Source organism: Littorina saxatilis, linkage group LG9 (assembly GCF_037325665.1).
Source record: "Littorina saxatilis isolate snail1 linkage group LG9, US_GU_Lsax_2.0, whole genome shotgun sequence".
Lineage (NCBI taxonomy): Eukaryota > Metazoa > Mollusca > Gastropoda > Littorinimorpha > Littorinidae > Littorina > Littorina saxatilis.
The window spans coordinates 9,895,796-9,920,289 of record NC_090253.1 but is presented as its reverse complement, the minus strand read 5'-3'; the positions used below and the strand labels follow the sequence as shown (position 1 = coordinate 9,920,289).

Here is a 24,494-nt window from a genome sequence, read left to right as displayed (position 1 = left end):
GAGAGAGAGAGAGAGAGAGAGAGAGAGAGAGAGAGACTACGCATTGCCTGATAGCTGCTTGTCTGTAAACTCAATAATATTTAACACTCCGACTGAACACAGTGAAAATGGTTTGAGTGTGGCTCACGAAAGTTGCCTGATTATTTCCCATCAGACAGGCAATTATTTATTGTTTTTGTATTTATGGACCTTTTGGGCTTTTGCTGCGTTGCGTATCTCCAATATTAAAACATAAACACATATACACAAAATAAAGTAAAAACAGCAACAAAAACAATGAATGAATGAATGAATGAATGAATCAATCAATCAATCAATCAATCAATCAATCAATCAATCAATCAATATGTCAACCAACTGCTAACCACAGACGACGGAAACATATATCTTCTAAGCTGAACACCAGAAGGCAGGACGTATCTAGGCAAGTGTGGACAAACCGCCACAACACTCCAAGACGTGAGCACAGAGACATCCAGCGATCTCACGCACTGAACTACTGCGGGTTGTTTTATTATCACACCGGGCACTTTCTTTGACTGTTATTGAAAACAGACACAAATAGATATTTTATCGCATTTTTAAATAGGCCTTAGCTTTGTAAATACGCACAAAACGAAACACTCTCTTTGGCAATTTTAAACATTGGTAATGCTGAGATCAGCAGTCCTGCACACCTTGTTAAAACCACTCTCCAAAACGGCGTTAACAAGAGTTTGGGTGAATTCAAAACAATCATTGTGACGGTCACACAGTGTCACGCGGTTTTAAAGGGCGCTATGGAGACCAAATACACAAACCGTTTTCTTCTTGGCTGTCAACACTGTAAGTCTGCCTGGAGAGAGAGAGAGAGAGAGAGAGAGAGAGAGAGAGAGAGAGAGAGAGAGAGAGAGAGAGAGAGAGAGAGAGAGAGAGAGAGAGAGAGAGAGAGAGAGAGAGAAAGAGAGAACTCAGAACTCTGAATGGTTTAATGTATGAAGGCCACAGACCCATATACAAAACGAAAGGGGACGGGGGATTGGAAACGTAGGGGGAAGAAAAAGAAAGAAAACATTAAATATATATGTGGAAAAAATTGCTGATACTTGTACTTATGAAACATTACATATCAACATTTTCATTCACAATTTACCTATGAAAATAATTGTTTTCGTCTGATCGCATAATAATATATGAATTTTGCAAGGGATCTACACCGTATGGAGTCTCCACATTTTACAACTGAAGAAAGTGGCATATTTCAAAAACTATTAAGAACTCTCATTCTCAAATCAGAATACAATGGACAATGCAACAAGAAATATAGGGTTGATCAGATATCAACAGGGCTGAAAACATGTTGTAGAACATGGGGTGTGTGCTTAGTGTGTGTGTGCAACCATGGGCGTTAGAGTGAGACTGTGTTAAATGTAGAATGAACCGTCCCATTTACGAACCCCAATATGAAAGAACTCATGTTGTCATAATTTGGAAGGTCGTTTTAGGGAAGTTGGAATCGAACAGCCGAAGTTGGTGTTTTGGATAATGATAATGACAAGGAAGAGTGACAAACAGGAAGTGTTTGTTCAGTGGAGAAGATGTGAAGTGACTTCTTCTTCTTCTTCGTTCATGGGCTTAGACTCCCACGTTCACTCATGTTTTCAGCACGAGTGGATTTTTACGTGTATGACCGTTTTTACCCCGCCATTCAGGCAGCCATACGCCGATTTCGGGGGAGGCATGCTGGGTATTTTCGTGTTTCTATAAATGGATTACAGGATCTTTTCCGTGCGTACTTGGTCTTGTGCTTGCGTGTACACACGAAGGGGGTTAAGACACTAGCAGGTCTGTACATAAGTTGACCTGGGAGATCGGAAAAATCTCCACTCTTAATCCACCAGGCGGCAGCGACCGGGATTCGAACTCACGACCTCCCGATTAGGAGGCCGACGTCTTACCACCACGCCACTGCGCCCGTCATGTGAAGTGACTGAAATAAAACAGTATAAATCTTGAGTGCATGTTCTGTTAGTAATTGCTGATTGGTGTCTGTGTTGATATGTCAGTTCCAGGTGTGTAGGTAATCATGGTGATTAGTGGAAAACAAAATAACAAGGAGACACAAATGAGAAAATGCTTTTATTTGAAACAATAGTGTACAATTACAAGAACTATAATAAACATGATTGTAAGGTACGTTCTGACCTGAACAAAAATGTATTATGGCAGTAGTTATACAACCAAAAGAGGTATGTTCTTGAAGAAAGTATGGACATATTGCTTTTTGTGTGTAATGTACGTAAATGCTAAAAAAAATTGACAACAGTGAATAGATGTCCGTGTGTGAACGTGTAAGTGGGCGTAGTCGAATGTCCATGTGGGAGTGGAGCATATAAGAATGCCCATGTGTGAATGTGTAAGTGGAGCGTATAAGAATGTGTAAGTGGAGCGTGGTGGAATGTCCATGTGTGAATGGGTAAGTTGAGCGTATAAGAATGTCCATGTGTGCGATGTGTAAATGAGACATGGATGTGTTCATGTCTGAATGCGTAAGAACAATGCAAGGAATGTCCAGAGAGGTATGTGGAAGGTGTTTCTATAACCTGCCCTGTTATATAGTGCTATATGTTTTATGTAAAATCAATGTCTTGTTTGTACTATTGTTATGTACCACGCCTGAATTTCTCTATGAGATAATAAAGTATTCTTATTCTTATTCTTATTCTTATAGTAAAAGTTAAGTCAAATGGAAAACGTTTCTTTTTTATGCATATCAATTAGATACAAACGATTTGTAGAGGGTTTCGCATGATTGGAACAATTATTTCTGGAATAAAAGTAAACATGAACCAAAGTTGAACCGTCATGGCTTTTTTGTTGAAGACCTCAGATTCAGCAGGGTCTGTGCAAGACACATCTGTCAAGTATGATATGTTCTGTTAATTGTTTACATGTTATCGGTGAGAGATAAATGGGTCCAGTCAATCTGACTATCAAAAAGTAGTCTTTTGAAAAAAAAGACTCTGAACGTATCATAATGCTGGAGAAGCAAGTTCAGAGTAATGTGGGTAGAGTAGCATAAGCAAACAGAAGAAATTGTTCTCACTGAGTGCAGGAAAAGCAGGACATCTCGAGACACAGGGAAGTGTTCTTGATTCCTTCAAGTCATCAGGTTCAGATATAGGTGCATACATAAAATGCAGCAGCTTGAGCATTACAAATGACTTGAATGTCCATGTTTGTTCTCCAACGTCTCAAAATGATAGGATTATAAGCGTTGACATATCCATCTGTAGCTGCACGTTTTGTTTCATAGAACCTGCCTTTGGAAATTCCATCGATTTCAAAGTTGGTTACAAGTTTAGACATCCAGAGAGGCTGTATCCTATCTTTGCGCACAGCTGTTTAAAAGTGATCATATCTCCGTTAACCCAAATATCTTTCACCGTGTTTAAATCCGCTTCTATTCATTTTTTTAAATATTAACTTTTATGTTTATAAACCAAATCTATATTGTTCCACAAACAGTGATCGTCAGAAACATTTTCTCTCACAAAACAGTTCTTTATTTTGAATCCATTTTACAAGTACTTCTTTCCAAAAGTTTGATCGAATGTGTTCCATACCTTGAAACATTTTTAGCGTTGATGTTGCTTTAAAACAGTAAATTTATCCCTAATACCTGATAAAAACAATCGTAGAATAATAGAATCGTTGTCCAAGGTTCATGTTTACTTTGTTGAAGTTTTGCTACCCATGTGAGTAAAAGGAGGTATGCATATCGTGCACGTTTATCATGTTAATACCACCTTCTTCCACCCCATTGCACTTTAAGTTTCGTTTAACTTTTTCAAAGGCATTTGTATTTGAATACTTCCTTTTCCAGAGAAATCTGAACAAAACAGTATTCAACTTTATCGAGTACTTTAACAGGGGCAAGAAGCGTCTGCATAACGTAAACAAATTGGGGGGGAAAGGAGGACTTGAGATCAGCAGTCCTACAAACCTTGTTAGAACCAAAGCAGCGTTGACAAAGAGTTTGGGTGAACTCAAAACAATCATTGTGACGGTCACACAGTGTCAAGTTCGGTTTTAAAGGGCGCTATGGAGACCAAATACACAAACCAAAACTGCAAGCCCGCCTGAAGAGAGAGAGAGAGAGAGAGAGAGAGAGAGAGAGAGAGAGAGAGAGAGAGAGAGAGAGAGAGAGAGAGAGAGAGAGAGAGAGAGAACTCAGATCTCTGAATGGTTTAATGTATGAAGGCCACAGATCCATATACAAAACGAAAGGGGACGGGGGATTGGAAACGTAGGGGGAAGTCTCAAAGGTGGAGACTTTTAAGAAATCGACAAAATTGGCTAATTTTGAGCGAACATTTCACAAACAATGTACCAAGTTGAAATGCAATCCAATAGTCCGCACGAAGTCAAATATCATGCAACGAACATTTCAAGTAAACAAATGAAAAACCGTCGCCGTGAAATTGTTGTAACTATTCGAACGGTCATATATGACGTCATTAAATAATCAGATCAAAACTCGGCGACTATTGTTTCAAGCAAATGCTCTCAGGAATGTCTGTACTAATTTTCATAAAAATCCGTTTGTCAGTTTTTGAGAAATGCTTTTCACAGACAGACAGACACACAGACACATACACACACACACACACACACACGCACACACACACACACACACACGCACACACACACACACACACCCCTCTCTCTGCTCTCGTAAAGACATTCAGTCATTACTTGACTGAATGTAACAAGTCGCGTAAGGCGAAATCAATACATTTAGTCAATGTGTCGAACTCACAGAATGAAACTGCATTTTGTATCAAGAAAATATTGAGAGAGTGCATTGGCATAAATGGGTTAATACAACTTTGCACAAAAACAACAACGCCGTCGAAATGCTCTCTTTGCACTGCCGTAGTCATACTGTTCCAGAAATGAGGCCTACATTTTGCAACAGTCTTCTTCTTTCTCTTCCTTCTTGTGCTGAAACTCCGACGTTTATTCCTGATTTTGCACGAGTGGATTTTTTCGTGTATGACCGTTTTTACCACGCCATTCAGGCAGCATACGCCGATTTCGGGGGAACTTTGCAATTATAACACCTTTTTCTTAGCACTAGCAACTCGTAGTAATATTGCTACAAGTCGAACAGTGTACGTAATATGAATAGCAAACCGATCGCAAATGTAATCCAACCGTTCCTTTCAGGCATGCAGGAAGCACGCACGACTTCCATCACCATTGCTTTCGTACAAGTTGCTTCAATAAACCTATTCAAAGTGAAATAAGCTGGCACTGGTCCAACGACTTTATATGAAAGGCTGAACTCAGAGATGGAACACGTAATGTATTGATTTGTCTGAGGTTAGATGAAAGACCTGATTCTTGTTCAGATGGCGTATACACGTGTAAAGGGGCACCTAGATTTTTAACAGCGCCACGAAACAGTGATCAGCTGACCCATCCTGAACTCAGGTCAAAATGAGTTCGGCTCATTCTCTCCCTGACATGCCTTGAGTTTCCTTGTCTAGCAAGGAAACCGATTTTTTACACCCCCGGTATAGGGGTGTGTATAGGTTTCGGTCGATGTGTTTGTTTGTTTGTTTGTGTGTTTGTGTGTTTGTGTGTTTGTGTTCGCATATAGATCTCAAGAATGAACGGACCGATCGTCACCAAACTTGGTGAACAGGTTCTATACATTCTTGAGACGGTCCTTACAAAAATTGGGACCAGTCAAACACACGGTTAGGGAGTTATTGGTGGATTAAGATTCTACAAGGACTTATAGAGAAACATATTCATGGTCAAAGGGAAATAACCTTCTCAGTTGGTGGCAGTGAGAATGGGTGCAGTGAGAATGGTTATTTCCCTTTGACCAACGGGGGTGTTTTTCCTACCTCGGAGGAATTTCTTGTTTTTAACATATTTAGAGCTTTTTGTAATGTATTATTGATTTAAGCAGATTCGCGATCGTCTATAATGATTTTTCATGGTGTTTTGTAATTTTTAAATTACAAAGGAATTGATATGTAAGACAGTTTCAAGCGAGCTATTTTTCGCGGCTGTATTTACTGTGCAAAAGTGTCACGTGATAATCAACCGTTTGGTTTCGGCGCTCACTGGAGCAGACGATTTTTTCTGTAACCAGTTGACAGTGATGAAACCATATATTACGGTCTCCTTCCGGCAGCAGTCCCAAAATTTCGACTTGTTTTGACCTTAGAACGATGTCTTTATCATAACTGTGAAGAACAGAACGGAGATCACTGTCGAAGTCGGCCAATCTGCAATCATTTTCGTCTCGCGAACACTGATCTCAAATTTAGATCAGTGCTCGCGAAAACCGTATGGGAGATAACTCTGTATTTTTGTTTTAATAGATTCGCGTAGGACTGTAGCGTCCGGTCAGGGAGAGAATGAGCCGAACTCATTTTGACCTGAGATCAGGATGCAGCTGACCCTGATTCCCTTTCTGTCTGTGAAATGTAGATCTTCTTTATCCGTTCTATAATCTGGCTGGGTTAGATTAGTGCCTTTGCAAGCTACGTTTCAATTCGTTAAAGTTATACCAAGTTTGTTCTTGTTGATTTGTTCGCTCTGGCCCTGGGTCTATCAGTTTTACTCTGTGTCTTGCTCTCTTTTTCTGGCGCATTCATTAATTAAATAAAGATGTATTATTGTCAAATATCTCTGTCTTTCTGTCTGTCTGTATTTCTGTACGTTTCTCTCTCTCTCTCTCTCTCTCTCTCTCTCTCTCTCTCTCTCTCTCTCTCTCTCTCTCTCTCTCTCTCTCTCTCTCTCTCTCTCTCATATTTATCAGGTAAGTTTCCTGTCTTTCTTCCTTCCAAAAGTCAAAAAGTCTCTCTCTCTCTCTCTCTCTCTCTCTCTCTCTCTCTCATATTTATCAGGTAAGTTTCCTGTCTTTCTTCCTTCCAAAAGTCAAAAAGTCTTTCTCTCTCTCTCTCTCTCTCTCTCTCTCTCTCTCTCTCTCTCTCTCTCTCTCTCATATTTATCAGGTAAGTTTCCTGTCTTTCTTCCTTAATTTCTTTCTTTCCACCTTTCTTCGTTTTCATTTGTATTTCTACCTGCCCACATTCCTTCCTTCCTTCCTTTTTGTCCCAGTCAGCGTCCAAACGTAACAGGATGATTTGTTCAGCACAATGTTCACGACATTTTTAATTTTGATTAGAATTTTGATAATCTTAATGACCAAACTCATTTAATAAATGTTAAGATTCCAAGCTCTTATGCAATCCATAGTCCGGGCTTCGTCAAAGATGGCTGAACCAAAATGTCAGTCCATTTGATCGAAAAATAAGGATGTGACAATGCCTCCTCAACTTTCACAAGAAGCCGGAAATGACGTCATCAAAGACATATATCAATAAAATGGAGAAAAAAAATAGCTGGCGATATCATAACCAGGAACTCCCATTTGGAGTTTCATGCAGATCGGTCGAGTAGTTGTCTCTGAATTGCTCCACACACACACACACACGCACACACATACACACACACGCACACACACTCACTCACTCACACACACACACACACACACACACACACACGCACACACACATCAACACACACACACACACACACACACACACACACACACACACACACACACACACACACACACACAAACACAGATGGTAAAACTGCGAAACTGTCTGCAGAACGTACATACATGTCTCCACCCCGCCTACCCCCTTTCCCCGCTACCGAATCTTCCTAAAACGGAACTTCCTCGTTACTAGATATGGGCTCCCGTTGTCAACAGTGTGATTTCACACCAAATGGGGATCGGTTGGTAAAATACCTGACAGAGTCGCGTCCTCACACCAATTCGCCGAAACTAACTAAAGGGGGGAGTTTACGTCCTCTCAGAAACTATTTCTATTTGGGACAAGAGTTGTTGATACGCTAAGGCAATTCGCCGACACTTTCTGCAACCCCTTTATTGGGGGTCTACGCATTCCTATTAATAGGTTCCCCGCGATATTTGTCAAACGGCATGTCACGTGACCATTGATGACCAATCCAAGTATTTCAAACATTATCCCTACCACCGTGCAAGTTCTATATAAACATGTACGGACGATGGTCTGCGCAAAGCGATCCATCTGATTTTCGCAGAGAAGGTTCTTGTTCTTGTTATAAACCTATAGCAATGACTTGTCTGTTCTCTGGAAAGGTGAGTAATTGCTTGCGTTTTTAAGTTCTACAACAGCGTTTCGATAACATTTAAACTTGAAACATTCATGGACAAAGAGAAAAACCAGATGGTGGGTTCAAATGCTAGTCTTTCGGACTGTGAGACGAAAACCGAGGTCCCTTCGTGTACACTACATTGGGGTGTGCACGTTAAAGATCCCACGATTGACAAAAGGGTCTTTCCTGGCAAAAAATGTATAGGCATAGATAAAAAAAAATGTCCACCAAATAAATACCCGTGTGACTTGGAATAATAGGCCGTGAAAAGTAAATATTCGCCGTAATGGCTTGAGATTAACTGGCCGATGTGAATGCGTGATATATTGTGTAAAACATTCCATCTCACACAGCAGAAATTAATATGTAAAGCGCTTAGAGAACGTCAAGCGCTATAGAAATCTCCCATATAAAAAATAAATAAAACAAAGAAAGAGACTCAGACAGTAAGAGAGATATACTGACCTTTTGACCGACAGAGACAGAGAGAATTCTTGATTCAAATAGCCCAGAGGAACGTGATTGTTTATCTCTTGTGTTTCAGGCTGCAATGCCACTTAGCTTGGACGTCAAGAAACCTCTTGGCATTGGAATGTCATTTGACATCGCCGGCGACACTGGTAAAGGCGGGTTCGTATCGCTATATCTACGTGTCATTTGCACAACGTGTAATTTGTCCTACGTTTCAACTGCGCTACCTCAAATCAAATTAACTTTATGATCTCACATGGAGAAAATGCGGTGGTGGTGCATGTAACATAAAGACAAACGAAAGACAACATGAATAGTATATTTAAATATATGTACTGATTAATAACATTGTTCTCAACTAAACATCTCATTGCATACAAATCTCTCGCTATTAAGATTTAAGACAGATATGTAAATGAGTCATACACAAAAATCACAAACTACCACATCAGAAATATGCCGTTAAGATGTAACTGATGCATAAACACCAATACAGTCATTGAATCCCGCAAAATCAACAGGAGAACTTTCCGCTTATACAATTCAAACCTAATATAGCAGCATCGGAATCACAAAAAACATTACTGGTTGTTTAAGAGCGTAATGAAAAATGGAATGAAACTCTTACTAGCCCTGACAGTTCTATTCTGGCTGGCTGGCTGGCTGGCTGGCTGGCTGTGTCTCCCTCTGTGTGTGTGTCTCTCTCTCTCTCTCTCTCTCTCTCTCTCTCTCTCTCTCTCTCTCTCTCTCTCTCTCTCTCCCTCTCCCTCTCCCCCTCTCCCTCTCTCTCTCTCTCTCTCTCTCTCTCTCTCTCTCTCTCTCTCTCTCTCTCTCTCGCTATCACTACGTAGATTATTGCTGCATGTCCTTTGTCACACCGAATTTTAAGGTGTCGCACGCAAGATGTGTCGTCATCACGGCATACATTTTTCAATCGCAGATATTTACTAAATTTCTTTTTCAAAAATTCTGGAATTGATGTCGACACGTCAAGCGATAACGGTGTATCAAACTGCTGTCTTCCAAGTAATCCAGCAAAGACTGCAGAACTTTTGAACAGCATTTTTGAAAACGATTTGAAAATTTCGTCATATCTTGCGTGCGACAAAATGTTCGGTAATTAACGGTTATTTTCTTTTAAAAACAAAATTTACATGTACAAAGATCTACTTCATCTACGGAACCACGTGACACATTCTGTGTTCAAAATTTGTGAAGAAATCACGAACCACGAATGCGCTATCAAGTGTTGAAATTATGTCGTCAACATCTTTTCAGATCTTGCGTGCGACACCATCTTGCGTTCAACATAAAATGTCACTACCTTATCGAGTTTAATGGGTAAAACTAACTATTTGTTGTCTTAGTTTAATCTTCTTAATTAAAAGCGTAATAAAACCGAACTTCCAAGATGAATTTTAATTGAGATTAGCGAAAGAGCGGGCACGCAAGTCGACCTTAAAGTAAAAGAATGATAACACGAGCGTTTGTCGTGTTGTCTTGCGTGCAACACATTGTCCAAAAAGGAAAATGTATATTTTTCTCAGACGTTTTTTAAGTTGAAACCTTGAAACTTCACACACATTTGGGGTTTAATCGCCCCCATGCATGGTAAAAGTCTTGTTGACCCTTGTCAGATTTCAAGGTCACGGCTGGGTCACATGTGGTTCAGAAAACGGATGAAACATATTTTTTCAGAGATTTTTGAAGCTAGAACCTTCAAACTTCAAACAACGCTTTTGCTTAATGATTGTTCAACATGGAGAATTCAAGGTTGATCCTTGAGAAATGTGAAGGTCATAGCAGGGTCTCGTGTGGGTAAAAATGAGATTGTTCGGACACTGCATGTAGCATGGAACGACAAAACATAAGTCATGTCATATTTCAGATATCAGTACATTTACAAATGGACAACACCAGCAAACATGAACCAAGTCTGGTCGACCTTAGTCAAATGTCAAGGTCAAAGTGGCGTTATGGTTTGGGTAAAAAAAAAAGGAAATTGTATTGAACTTCAATTTATATAAAACCAAAGTCTGGTTGATCTGTTTTAAGATTTAAGGTCAAATCTGTTATTTAAAGGACCAGACCACGCTGTTTTAGCGTCAAAAACGCTTCGAATCGTGTTCCTGCGCGACCGAACACTTCCCGATGTTTGCAGTTAGTTAGAAAACCACTTTCTTACCGTCTTCAACAATGTTTGGTTTACTTCGGAATCTTCTAAGGCCGTAATCCGACGAATTTTGTGACCGAAGCGACGGATTTCTTCTCCAAAACGACCCGCCATTGTGCCGCGTGATCTTCGCGAGACTGGCTTATGAATAAATTATCCGTGACGTCACACTGTGTGAAGATGGTTGTTTACCAACATGGCAACAAGCGTAACTGCAGACGAAATTGAACCGTACAAAGTCATGTTCGAACTACCAGTTTCTCTCCTCGAATCAAGCATGAAAGATGAGGAGCGGAGGCCACTTCCAGCAGTAGTGAAAAGACAGTGACGATGAAAATTGCGACTCTGTTTGTCTCAGCGATCAAAGGTAAACACGCCCGCTCTCTGTGCTGAACTTATCGTCTGCTTTCGAGTCTGTGCTATTTTTTCACTCTCGCCTTGTCAACGCACTCGCGAATAAGTGGGATATTGTTTAAGTGTTCATGCATTGCATTCACGAGTAAAAGAACAACAGCTCATCGCAGTTTTAACTGTTCTTGATTATTTCAGAGACTGGTGTCAGAGTGGCCACTGCACCTGTTGTATTGTGTGGGAGGGGCAGATTTGAGAGAGAGAGGAAGCTAGCCTGAGGTACATTGTAGAATGAAAACTTGCAGGGGAGCAAGAATGCATCACCAGCCACGAAGGTGTACATACAACTTTTTTGTAGGTGCCTATATTTGTTTGATTGTTAAATGTATGTATTTGTTGTTGTTTTTAAAGGCTATCAAGAAAACTGTTGTCATTTAAATTTGTAACACTCAGGCACATATAGTTTCACACACACACACAAGATTAACTCACTTGCATGCCCACAGAAGAAGTTTGCTCTTCACATTGTTCTGTTGTTGTTGTTTTTATAATGTAATCATTGTAACATCAACACTCAGTAATAACCAATATTACAACACAATCACTTTTCCATTAGAACTCACTCACATACTACATGTATTAAACCCTGGTTTATGGACACTTGCATTTGTACTTTGCATGGGAAAGCAGCCTGAATTTCAGATGAACTTTAATAAAAGAAGATTTATATGTATGTTGCTCTAGATGCATGTTTTAATAAATAATAATGACATTCAGGAAAGTAAAAGGACTGTTGAAGTTTGCTGTTGTAAAATGTCTGATGATTAGGGTTCTGTTGCACATTTAGTGAATTGACTGTACCAATTGCTGTTATTATTTACACCCAATCAGTGCATCCACATGATATTATGTAGCTTAAATTAAAGAACATGTTTTGACATGATGTGTTCAGAACATACCGACAAGTTGCACACTCACTGACTTTCCGAAAGAACAGGAAAGTTCTTCCTGCCTGTCTGGTCACTGCCATCAGAGACCTCTTTCTGTCACAGAGCTACACAGGCTTCAAATATATGTAAGATAAATAAAAGGTACATTACAACTCTCAACTGCGGGGTGTGTGTGTGTGTGGGGGGGGGGATGTGCATAACCATTGCATACTTAAGGTCGGCTTAAACTGCAAACAGAAATGTGGAGCTTGCGTAACAATTCTTGCTTTGTCAGATTTGGAGATAGGCAGCCTCAGTCTATATAGTTGGTCACCAGTTGGGGCGTCCTGCTTGGTGACAACTTGAGCTTTGTCAACTGGTCTAGCTGTAGCAGTCAAAGTCTGGGCACTGTTGCATTGTAGTCTTGCTGTGTATGCAGAGCTTTGTTGTAGCTGCCAAGGCCAGTGTTGCCATAGGCCAGTGTTAGGATCACCACCCCCTCAAACAGCTCCTTCAGTTAACCTGATGCCTGTTTTAGACAGAAAAAAAAAGTTACCACAATCAGCAGAACTTTCACTGGAGAATGGGCATAATTCTTTCATACTTTCTTTCTCATAGCTTTTTTTGTTTTTATAATCTCTTCATTACACTAAATAACATCCATCTTAAGACCTATTTTGAGCCTGAATTTAAGTTGACTAGTAATGATATTAATCATAATGTATTTATTTTTATAATGTACAAACTAGAGTATGTATGTGGATATGTGTGTGATGGTGCTGGTATGGATATGCGTGGTTTGGGTTATGTGTGTACTGATGTGTACATTTTATGTGTTTTGTATGTTTTGCGAGTGCGATTTTTTGTGATGTTATTCTGTACACCAGCCAAAACAAAATGTCTGGTATATTAGATAATAAACGCACCTTTAAATTTATTAGCGACTACACCCCGTCACCCTGCAGTCCCCCTCCCCCCCATTACACCCTACACTTTTAACATTGTATAAAAAATCATGTCCCAATATAGGTCCCTAGTTACCTGGGAGGACGTTAAGCTCCATAATCAACATCAACAACGTATTGAATTGAATTGAAAAGCTGGGGTTAGGAGGTCTAACTTCTTGAATTAAAGTGTTTTTTCTCAGGTGCATGTAGTTTTTTATTTGCTTGAAATCATGGTGTATTCTGGTTGTAAGAGAAGAGTCAATTTCCTTGTAAGCCTGCAAAATTAAGATTTGTCATTTTTGAAGTACATTTTTGTAAGAGTCCAAAATAGTCCAGGATAAGGAGGAAAAACATAGGGTGGGTCAGGAAATCTGAAACATTGCATAGTTTTGTTTTGCCTATGTAGACACAAAAAGTACTCAGAGTACTCCCCCCCCCCCCCAAGAGAGCATAGCTTAGTTTTAATTATTTTAATGCCACTGTTAGCAAGAGGAGTACTACAGACAGCAATCAAACAGTGGATTTTTTCTGTAGACATTGTTATTTCTGTTTAGGTGTTTCAGTAGTTTTCTATGCGGATAAATCATGCTGCATGATCACTAGAAACAATCCAGCTCTGTAGCATGCAAGTTTTTTAAAGGTTTTTTTCCCATGTTACTCTGAGAGAAAAAAACAACCCACAGAGATAAAGTTGAACTGGCAGTTTGACTGAAGCAGTGGTAATAACACAGAGTGCTCTTCCTACAATCAATTTTTTTTATGTGGATGATGATGTCCATACATGTACAGTTTGGTTGTATTATTTTGCTAGACTATTTGTTTCTGTTAGATATATCTGCTCACATGATTGTTGTTCATAATTTGACATTACATTTACTGCTGATCAAAATGTATTGTTGGAATAGGTCTGCTTAATATTCTGACTGCAGTTTTGTAATAAAATCAAATAACACAGATGTTTTAAGTATCAAAGTGCTTTTCACACACACACACACACACACACACACACACACACACACACACACACACACACACACACACACACACACACACACACACACACACACACACACACACTATGAGTATGACTGCAAACATGAATTTGTACTTGTATTAATTATAATTACTGTATTACAGAACCTGATCTGAAAAAAAGGACAACAGCAAATTATTCATGCAAGCTTGCTGTATTAACGATTTCTTTATCCATTTAATACAACACTGAATTAGAAGATAACAACTATAACAACGTGTGTGTGTTTGTGTGAATGTCTATGTGTATATGGACGGACACTGATTAAACCTGAGACTCATCGATTACCCAGGTGAGTGTAAAAGAGGGAGAGAGAGAGGGAACTTTAAGGTGGGTGCATGGGGACGGACATGTAGTAACAGATATATGTTTTAATCTGTAATCTTAACACATGTGCTTAAAATTAGGAACAGATGCCATTCCACTACAAATACTGTCAGTCTGACAAAAACGCCCAGTGACACTGAACCCCTATCCCTTACAGAACACATTCAGTATACATGTACTCACTTCCTTTCGTCTGCGTTTAGTGAAAGCAGATCGTTCTGATGACATTGGTATTCGGTTTCTGACCTCCTGTGAGTGGTCAACAATTGTCGGAACTGGAACTGCGTTAGGCAACAGCTGTTTTGTGTGTGCCAGGTTTTCTTGCCGGCTTAACTGCGTTCGCATTGGAAGAAAGTGTCGCGAAACACAGCACATCGTGTTGGCCGTTTCCAGTTAATCAGTCTTGCTGCAGAAGTTGTAAGCCCATCGGAAAAAGGTGACAACTGATGCCTGAACCTTTTTTCTATACTTCATAGCTATCAGCAGCCGTGCGCATTCCTTCGGCGTGTTGTTGATGCTCGATGTAGGCAAACGCCCACTTCAGCGTAAGCTGTAACTTTCGGTTTCCGGGTACAAAATGACGTCACAGCCGGTTCTCGTCTACTGGCGGCCATTTCGAAGTCTCGTTTAGCAGACGAATTTGGCGGAACGTTTTTAATTAAATCACAATGATAAAGCTACGAATCGGTGAATTTCTTTACATTTTTGGAATCTTTAGGTGCATTTCTCTAACCTTCAGTCATCGGTTAGTGGTTCTAATAACCTTTAAAACAGCGTGGTCTGGTCCTTTAAGGTCAAATCAAATAGAAATTTGTTGATGCTTAAATCTTTGAAACTTCCAACAGGTTTGAGGTTTGACAACTTGAACTTTGAAATCTGGTATTGGTCAAAACATCAACATCAACAATTACAAAATAAGCACTTTCACCAATGTCAAGTGAGCAATAGAAGCAAACGTGAGTCTTATAAAGATTATCACTTTTTGTGTGACCTCAACTTGACCCCTCTGAATGCTCTCAATCATGGAAATTGACCACACTTTGATTATAACCAAACAACATCAAAACTTTGGAATGTGTGAAGTTTCAAAGGTGTTGCTTAAAAGGCGTTCGTGAAAATGACAATTGTATGTGTCTGACTTCAATGCGACCCCGCTGCGACCTTGACGTTTGATTTTATCAACCAGACTTTCATCATGTGTGAATGACTTCAAACACTATAAAACTAGTTGAAGAAATTGACAATTTTTCAAAGTTTAAGCCAGATGGCACTGCTGTGACCTTGAAATTTGACAAACATTAACCAGGCGGTCACCTTTTTTAGAAAATATCCTTAAAGGATCTTTAACCTTACTGTGACCTTGTCATTTGATGAGGTTTAATTTAACTTGCGTAGTGTGTCAAGTTTCAAGGCCCTAGCTTCAAAAACATATGAGAAAACCTCATTGAAAAATGTATATGTTTGACCTCAACGCGACCCTGCTGTGACCTTGACTTTTTCAACCAGACTTTAATCGTGTGTGAACATTATACACTAGAACTGTGTGTATTTTCAAAGCTCGTGCTATAAACGCGCTGAATAAATTGAAAATATTCCACATTTGGACCAGATGTGACCCCGCTGTGACCTTGAACTTTGACAAAGATTAACCAGCAGGTCACTTTTAATGAGGTTTTATAAAAATGCTGAAAGTATGTGAAGTATGTAAAGTCTAACTGATCTAGTATTAAAACATGTAAGACGTGACAACGACAATTTTCCAGTTTGCAAAGGAAATTTAACCTCGCTGTGACCTTGAAATTCAATGTTGTTTAATGTGATGAGCACCATACCTGGAGGTCATTATACTTTGGTTGTGTGCCAAGTTTCAAAGCCCTAGCTTTAAAAACGTGCGAGATAACCTTAATGCTATGACTCAGTGCCGTTTTGAATGATATAACGAACAAAATTATCGTTATTTGTAAAATCATTTGGGTAAATTTATCTTTTCTTTTCGTAATTGGGTTCCAGCATCTGTTGTCTTAACAAAAATCACAATATCAGTCGTGTTTGTCAACTTTTATTTTTTAGCCCCTTTGTCCGCTTTTCGTGCGCACCTTTTGGCACTTAGTCATATATATATTATATACATATATACATTATATTACATACTTATATTTTTGATAGAACACAATATGTGTCCCTAAATGGTAAGACATCAGCTAAAGGTACTGTAAGATGTGGATTTCCTCAAGGATCAGTACTCAGTCCTCTTCTGTTTTATATACATGTATATATAAATGATTTGCTGCTTCATATTTCAAGTGATGCAGTAAGATGTGATTTTTTTGCTGATGACTCATCACTGCACTCGCAGGGTAAATCAATTGATGTAATTGAATCATCACTCCAAACAAGTCTCAGTGAAGTATACAATTGGTGCTCTGCAAATTCAATGATTATTCATCCTTCAAAAACTAAGAGCATGGTAATAACAACAAGGCAGACACATCAGATGCAACTTTTGAATTCAAAATTTTCTCTTAATTCGAATCCTATTAAACAAGTTAAAGAGCATCGTATATTTGGGGTAATAAGAGCTTAAATGGCAAACGCATTTGAACAGTGTATGTCAAAACGTGTACAGAAATATGTATTGTCCAAATTAAAACATTACACTGACGTTAAAACATTAACCATGTTTCATCATGCCCACATAATGCCACACATTAATTATGTTTCGTCTCTTTGGGTTGGCTGCAGTGATGTCCACATCAGTAAACATAATTCTCTTCATCGTCGTGCAGCAAAACTTCTTATGAAGTATGAACCCTTACCAACAGAGCACAAGTTAAAAGCCCTGAATATGCTAACATTGGATAAACAATTGTTGAGCAATAAAAGCTAGTACAATGTATACGGTGTTTCATGGGCATGTTCCTGAGTATATGCAAACATTATTTCACAGAGCTACCAGTCGGTAACGATCTCTTAATTTTATTCCACCTATATCTCGCATTGACCTCTACAAAACATGTTTTTCGTTTTCTGGAACTTCAGCCTGGAATTTTCTTTCCCAGAATCTGAAATCTTCAAAATCCATCAAATGTTTTAAAACAGCAGTTCATACGTATTTAATCAAAACTTGAATTGATTTGAATGATGTTTATGATTGATACTATAACTTTGCTTATTGTTCGGCGCTTTTTTCCACACTCTCCCTTTTTGTGTTTTAATATTTTTAATTTTGTTGTTATTATTATTATATTTGTAGTGTCATTATTATTTAAATTATGTATATGTTATAATGTTTCTCTTGTGCATGATTTTTATTTAGTTTCCTTGATTATAAATTTATTGATGTAATTTCCATGTACCCTTTTTACAACTTTTTACAGCTTTTTATTTTTATTTCTTATCTATTTCTTATTATATTTATCATATCTCTTCTCTCTTCTACAAACCTTTTCATTTGATTGTATATGGCTTGTTTGTTGTTTGTTTGTTGGTCGTGTGTGCGGGTGTTTTCTTTTTAGGGTTTTTCAATTTTTAATTTTCACTGCCTTTCTTCTTTATTGTGGTCTTTCTAACTTTCTCCGCATTAATTTTGTTTCTATTTTCCATGGTTGCATTTAGCATCAATTCGTTTCATTTGCATGCTTCTTTAGAGAATATCATATGTTTAGCATTTGTTTAAGGACATGTTGTTAGACAAGGCAATGTGCCTTAAATCTTTATCCGTGTAAAATAAAGTTCGTTCGTTCGTTCGTCCTCTCTATCTTTTTCTCTTTCCCCCTCTGCCCCCCCCCTCTCTCTCTCTCTCTCTCTCTCTCTCTCTCTCTCTCTCTCTCTCTCTCTCTCTCTCTCTCTCACTCTCTCTCTCTCTCACTCTCACTCTCAATAGCACTGCATTTTTTATCACAACGTGTCAGAATCACTACTTGTCAATATCGATAATGTTATGATGGCTCATTGTCTCTGACTGGCTGATTATGATGATATGGAAATCATTACAAATTTAAGCAAGGCACGACGAAGCAGAAATAACGATGAGCTTAGCATAATTCGTTAACAATATGTACAATCCATAAAACAATAATAATGAACTAGTGCATTAAGATATAGAGAGAGAAGGACAGAGAGTGAGACAGAGACAGTGAAAAACATGAAGACATACAGAGAGAAAACGAGAGAGAACGCAGGAACGCAGGAAGTTTAATGCGAGGCCACCGGCATATACGCATGGGGGTTTACAAAAGACACAGGAAAAAATAGGAATACAAATCAACAACAAAATTTCATGGTTGTACAGAAGCAAAAAATATATATATCGTGGCACGAAAATTTACAAATTTTGTCTCAAAGTATCAGTCATAGCAACAATTGCCTGTTTGAAATTTCTTCATCACGTGTTTTCATGGCATAATAACAATACATGGCTACAGCTCTATTAATGTATATACTCTCATTTTGTAGCAGAAAAATCAAGGGTGGTACATGTACATTGTCAGTGAAATATTTCAAAATATATCTTACACGTAGATCCTGGTATTTTGGGCAATGTAGCAGAAACTGTATTTCGTTTTCCACAGCAGGACAAAACGGGCACGTGTTTGGTACAGCACTATAGCGTTTGTTTCCATTCAGGTCAATAATACCTAGGCGTAGTTTGACAAAAATGTTTCTAAATTTAGTAAGTGTGATATCTGTTAGGTATTTTTCCGGCTGCAATAAAGACTTGAACGAACTATACGTTGAAAATCTATCACTTTCCATTATCTTACCAAACCATTCCTGCTTATAGCAGTCAATCAAACGCTGTCTAAACGCACACAGAAAAGCTTTTTCATGAACAACACCACCATTCAGCCATACAAAGGAAAACCCACACATATCCAAACAACGCTTTACCGAGCAAGCCCAATTTTGCAAATCAACCTCATTTCCGGGTAACCTTGAAAATCTTTTTTTATCCATCTCGTACGCTTGTCTAGGTAATCTAACCAAAAACATGTTCTGCAGCTTTAGCCAGTACCTGATAACACTGACAGTACTGTCAATGAATAAAGGGAAACGACCGAGTTCTCCATATGCCATCGCGTTTGGAGTTCTTGGTAAAACATTCAAAAATCTTTTACAAGCAAACAAATGCGGAGATTCAACAGAACGAAAGCGTGTGATACCCCATATTTCAGAGGCGTACAAAAGCATAGGTTTTACTAGCGCATCAAACAATTTAAAAAATACACTAACATCCATGCTACCTAAGCTCCACATTGTTTTCATGATTTCTACCACTTTTCCCTTGGCTCTGCCTGCATATTCTTCTAAAGCAATGTCAAATGATAATTTTGTTGTCAATGTGACACCCAAATATTTATAACTGTTTACAACATCCATAGGTTTACCTTGATAAAACCATTTTTCTGTCTTAGATAGATGACCGCCTTTCCGAAAAACCATTACTTTTGTTTTCTTTAAATTTACACTGAGGCCAAGGGCAGAGGAGGCTTGTTCAAGATTGTTCAATTGGTTTTGTAGTCCAGCAGGTGTTGTAGAAATCAAACAAATATCGTCAGCAAAAAGAAGCAAAAATATTTCTTGTAATCCAGGCAAAAACTGAACACCATGCCTTCCATTTGAGGTTACTATATCGGCTACTTCAGTAATTAACAGGGAAAAAATCAGGGGAGACAACATGCAGCCTTGTTTCACCCCGGCAGGGCAATCAAAAAAGTCAGACACTTCAGGGCCCCATCTTACACATGACTGAACAGAATCATAAATCCCTTGTAGCATACGGAGCATTTTCGTCGAAGTTTTTATTTTTTGAAGAACGACCCACAAACTATCCCTGTCTACAGAATCGAAAGCTTTCAAATAATCAATAAAAGCAACGTACAGTTTACTTCTCCTTTGTCCATACAGACATTTCTTAATCATAGTCACAAGTGTAAAAAGATGATCAATAGTTGAATAGTTTTTTCGAAAACCAGCTTGTTCTTCACATATCTTGTGTTCACTCTCTGCCCATTTATACAGACGCCTATTTAGGATGGAAGTAAAAACTTTACTAATAGTACTCAGGAGGGAAATGCCCCTATAATTTCCAGGATTATTTACATCACCCTTTTTCAGTAAAGGAACTATCACGGACTGACTCCATTGTTTAGGAAACACACCAGTGTCATAAACACGGTTAAAGAACTTAGTGAGAAAAGGGGCAACAATATCCTCAGCTGCTTTTAGAAATTCTGCTGGTATTTCATCAATACCAGAAGCTTTCCCTGCTTTTAATTTTCGAATGGCTTGTTTTACCTCAGCTAACGAAATTTGTTCATCCAATTCATAAATATGTACATCTTCCTCACTTTCTTCATTTATTACATTTTAGTTTTGTTCAGGCGTTGAAGCTGTGTGCTGTCCCAAAATGTTTTCAAAGTGATCTTTCCAGACATCGATATTTATAGTAGCACGGTTTCTCTCCCTTGGGCGAGACCGCTTTACCGTTGACCAGAACATGGAAGGATTTTTTCTGTTTTCCAGTAAAGAATCTTGTACTGATTTTCTATATGCTTTCTTTTTCTCTTTTATCATATTTTGATATTCAGATCTTTTTTGCAAATACTGTAGTTTATCCTCAACCTTTCTAGTGCGAGAGTACCGACTAAGTAATCTATTAACTTCACGTTTTCCCTCCCTACACTCTGTGTCAAACCATCGGCTCGTACGACGCTGACGGCCTCCAAAAAACACCGTGCGTCGCATGCACCGACCCGCTTCTAAAAGCGTGTTTACAAACATTGTCAAGGCAGCGTCAGAGTTATCATCAATACATGCAGCAGCGTCATCGATGGCAGTTTGACCTTCACGTGAAGAAAGAAAATCTAAAAATACACTAGCTTTGGAGGAATCCCAAGTCAGTTTCTCTGAACTAGTCTTATTCTCACTGTCTACATCAGCGTCAATTTTTAGGGCAGCTCACACATCTAGCCGAACAGGCATATGATGAGACTCAATGCGGTTGACAACAGAAAACATATTTACATATTCAACAAAATCAACTGAAGACAAAAAGTGATCAATAGTACTATTTCCTCTTTCAGACACAAAAGTGAATTTATCATCGAAACCTGGTTGTACTAATCCATGCAGAGGTACAAGGTGAAACATGCAGCAAAACTGAATCAGTATTTTACCAAAGTTATTTGTCAAAACATCTTGTGATTTTCTTTCAAAAACATTACCATCCTCATCATCATCTTCTTCATCAACACATTCAAGACACCAATCCCCTATTCGGGCGTTCAAATCACCTCCAAGTAAATAGTACACATCCCTGCCAGCTTCCATTAAAGACAAAATAAACTGTTCTAGCATTTCTAGAGTACAATCATAATCTTTTTTATCATAGTACACACTGCCCACTGGATGATTATACAGACCAATAAACATCATGTCTTTCTCACAACCAAACAATTCTTTTGAAAGTTTTACGCACAAAACATTTTCACTCTTGGTATCAATAGTCTCAACAAAATCCGACAGACATTTACGAATCAACATAACAGTTCCACCAGAAACATGGCCCATCTTAGTCAGTTTCACACCTGGTGAATGAAGAACAATGAAATCACTAAAATAGGTACTGAAGTCAAAGCTTGGCAAAGTAAAGGTTTCAGACAAAAAGCAAACATCAAAAGAAGTTATGTAATCAACAAAATCAGGGTCAGTTAGCTTATTTATATTCCAACAAAGAAATGAAAAAGAAGTATTCAATTTGTCCTTATTTGCTGTTGCAACATTATTTACATCAGGTGTGTTTTTGTCATGTGCTTGTGTGTCTTGTTTGTTTGCATTGTCATAGCCTTGGCCACGCCCCTATTCGCTGTTTCCTGCACGGGTGGGAGTTCCACGCACGTTGCGAATGTAGGCCGAGTACCCACCACCTCCATTATCGCCACCCAATGCCATGTCTTTGTGGCCCTGCCGATTGGCTGAGCGGGTCACACGCTTATCTCTGGCGTCACTCTGCCCGGAATTCCGACCGGAATTTTCTTCAGTGTCACGGCTGTGACCCTGAGTGTCACTGACGTCACGCTCTATTTCTACTTCGCTGATTGGTTGACGCTGCTCGTGATCAGGGGGGGTCTCCGAGTCGGTGTTTGTCAACAAACCGGGGCCACCCGGCCGGCGGTTGTCAGCACGGCGATCATCGTTGTTTCTGGGGTTGTCATGGAAGCGTAGCTTGCCGTTTGTGTAGTAGGCCGTCTTCCCCTCCTCCCTCAGCTGTTTCAGCTTCTGGGTCTGCCGTCTGGTGAGATCTTGGGCTGCTCTCAGGTTGTCGTGCTCCATGTCGCTTCGTGCCTCACGGTCTTTCATGAGACGCATCGCATCGCCCCAACGTTGGAACTTGGCAATGATAGGGCGGGGGTTGGGATTCTTGGGGTTGGGTTTGCCGAGGCGATGCGCTCGCTCGATGACGTCAGGCTCCCACTGCTTCTGAGGAATGTAGGTGTCAAGAACGTTTTTCACTGCAACAACACAGTCAGCATCGGTGTCGCCAACTTCTTCTGGTATTCCGAAAAACTTGACGTTGTTGCGACGGGAAAACCCATCCAGCCTGTCAACCTCTGCCTCGAGGCTAGTCACCACACGATACAGATCGTCTTGTTGTGAGGAGAGGTTGGAGATCGACTGTTCGTTCTTCTTGAGGGACTTTTTCATTGTCTCTTGCTCATCCCCAAATTTCTTCATCAATGTCTCTTGTTTTCTAAGCATGTCTTCTTGTCGTTTGAGAATGTCCGCCTGTGTTTGCATGGTTGCCAGAACGACATCCAGCTTCTGCTGCAACGACTGCTCTAAGTGTTTGATGCTATCTGACTCCGCACCACCACCACTACTTTCGCTACTGCCACTGACAGCAGGCCCAGGGTTTTCCTCTACGTCATTGCTCAATCTCAAGCGTCGTATCGCGAAGGCAATCACTGCCAGGCACAAAGATGGCGAGAGAGAGAGAGAGAGAGAGAGACAGACAGACAGAGAGAGAGAGAGAGACAGAGAGAGACAGAGAGAGACAGAGAGAGAGAGACAGAGAGAGAGAGAGAGTGAGTGAACGACTGAGACAGAGAGACATATAGGAACAGAGAGAGGTAAAAAAAGAGATAGACAAAGACCGAGAGAGACAGAGAAATACAGGGAGAAAGACAGAGACAAAAAGAGAGTCAGAGAGCGAAAGAGAAAGAGAGGGAATCATGGAGATACATTAAGGGACAAAGAGACAAGACTGGGAGAAGCTCGCCGTACCTTTAGTGAATACAACCCTTCTACGGCGCTCAATTCCCTGACAGAGATATTTCGGAGTAACGTTAATTGCAAATTAGACATTGATCATATGAATTTTCGAATGTAGGTTAACAACGGGGGTCGGTGTGTGTGTGTGTGTGTGTGTGTGTGTGTGTGTGTGTGTGTGTGTGTGTGTGTGTGTGTGTGTGTTTGTTTACTTTTTCTCCAGGGTATAAACTTAAAGCGTTGTTGTCGTCAAAACGGGTGGGGGTAGGGGTAGGACAGGTATCAGAGTTCACAATTTAGTGCGTTAACTGGGGGGGGGGGGGGGGTATTTCCTTTTTACTGTGGTTTAATAAATACCTTACCTTGTTACTCTAACTGTTACAAAGGTTAACATTAGTTATCACTTTTACACCTTTGAGTTCATGCTTGTTTGTGTTTTATGCTTAAAATTTAATTTTAAAAGTTGCCACAATGTTTTTCCGTTTTCAATTTACCCGTTAAGCAACTATGTGTTCTGTTTTGTTCCTCTATCAGCCTTACCTTCAGGGGATTGTTATTTAAGTATTAAATAATAGTAGTTATTTCATCAGTGAAAAAGTCCGATACCCCATATTGTTTTTTTCAATAGTTATGTTAGAAATTAGCAAGTAAGGTCCCATTGTGATTGTTATCAATGGCCTTAGCCCACCTTACACTGAACACAGAATCACTTTTCAAAATGTCGTATCACTTTTACAAGGGTTGGACTAGAACCTTAATGAGTAAACGACAAAATC

At 39.4% G+C, this 24,494-nt stretch overlaps 2 long non-coding RNA genes across 2 annotated transcripts; one reads left to right on the top strand and one right to left on the bottom strand.

The window, feature by feature from the left end:
• Positions 1-10,762: 10,762 nt before the first annotated feature.
• On the top strand, positions 10,763-11,999 carry LOC138975235 (uncharacterized). The gene is made up of 2 exons (XR_011458566.1): positions 10,763-11,228; positions 11,411-11,999. It is a non-coding gene; the product is annotated as an uncharacterized lncRNA (long non-coding RNA).
• Positions 12,000-12,159: 160 nt separating this feature from the next.
• Positions 12,160-15,219, bottom strand: LOC138975234 (uncharacterized). Its single transcript, XR_011458565.1, has 2 exons — positions 14,632-15,219; positions 12,160-12,670 (listed from the first exon to the last, which is right to left on the bottom strand). It is a non-coding gene; the product is annotated as an uncharacterized lncRNA (long non-coding RNA).
• Positions 15,220-24,494: the final 9,275 nt, after the last annotated feature.